Raw genomic sequence first — 1,558 nt, forward strand, 5'->3', positions numbered from 1 at the left:
TATTTCAGTGTTATTTTTCAGTTACTAAGGACAACTCTAATGGCTTGTGTCAACGAGGCAGCAGGTGCAGCCTGCTAATCACGTGACCTGTCAGGCAAAGGTTATTCAAGCTTTTCCACGAGCAGCAGGAGATCAACATTTGTTTGTTTAGCCTCTGATGGCAGATGTTATAATTACATGGTTAAGTGGGCAAAAAGCATTTTTCTCTATTGACAGCCATTCAAAAGTATTTGTGTATTCAGACTATTTTGGCATATAAATTGTAAATTATTAGACTACTTTATGGCACTCTGTGTGCTTTTGTGTGTTGTTATAGTGTTGATACTCTTTGTTGAGTCTTTCTCATACTATAGGATGCATCTGCAGGTTTGGTTTAAATCGATTATAGGTACATATTCACTTAATCCAATGCTTTTCTTGTTCTCTGTGTTGTCCAGAATCCCATCAGTGTTTTATGAGAGAGAGAAGCCGCTCATCGGGTGAGGGACTAGTTTGAATCTTTCAGACTGAATTGCAAATTGATTCAGGCTGCTTTATTAAAGGGATAGTAAATACAAATACAAAAAAAAATTTAAATTCCTGTCATTAATTACTCACCCTCATGTTGTTTCAAACCCGCAAGACTTTTGTTCATCTTCGGAACACAAATTAAGATATTTCTGATGAAATCGGAGAGCTTTCTGACTCTCAATAGACAGTAATGCAACTGAAATGTTCCCAGGCCCAGAAATGTAGTAAGGACATCATTAAAATAGTCCATGTGACATCAGTGGTTTGAAGTGTGCATCACATGACTGCATCACTTTTTGTGTGCAAAGAAAACAAAAAGTGAACACACTAATGTTTTTAGATTTGTGGAGCAAAAATTATAGTTTTTATTTTGAAGTAAAAAGATCAAATTAGACCCTTGAGGGTAAGATGATTCAATTCAATTCATCTCCGCTTTTCATTAAAATGTATAGACTAATTGAATGAAATCATTTAATTTGCATTCATAGTGTTTCAATTATGACACATCTTTAATTAAAATATGGGCAGTTAAATATGTAAATATTCATATGCCTATATATAAGTCATAAAATAATGTACCTTTCAGATGAATCTCACAAAATAACGACTTTATTCAACAATTCTCCTCCTCTGTGTCACAGTTCGCCGCCATTCATGAGAGTGATGCAAAAATGGTTAAATAAAGTCTTATTTGATCAGAAAGTCAGAAATCTCTCGGATTTCATCAAAAATATAATTTGTGTTCCGAAGATGAACGAAGGTCTTGGAAAGACATGAGGGTGAGTAATTAATGACAGAATTTTAATTTTTAAGTGAACTAAGCCTATCCCTTTAAAATTGAAACGAACTGATTCATAAGAGTGATTCATTCGTGAATCGGGCATCGATAGTTCTAAGCGTCGAACAGAAAACACACATAAATATTACTATCAAGGGAAAATATTTCTCAAGTCGGTATACGACATTCTCCCTCTCTGTTGAAAAAACCAGCATATGCTGGTTAGGTATGTTTTGAAGCTGGGATGCTGGTTTGAGCTGGTCCTTTGCT

The sequence above is a fragment of the Sinocyclocheilus anshuiensis genome, unplaced genomic scaffold (genome assembly GCF_001515605.1).
Source record: "Sinocyclocheilus anshuiensis isolate Anshui unplaced genomic scaffold, SAMN03320099.WGS_v1.1 scaffold799, whole genome shotgun sequence".
Lineage (NCBI taxonomy): Eukaryota > Metazoa > Chordata > Actinopteri > Cypriniformes > Cyprinidae > Sinocyclocheilus > Sinocyclocheilus anshuiensis.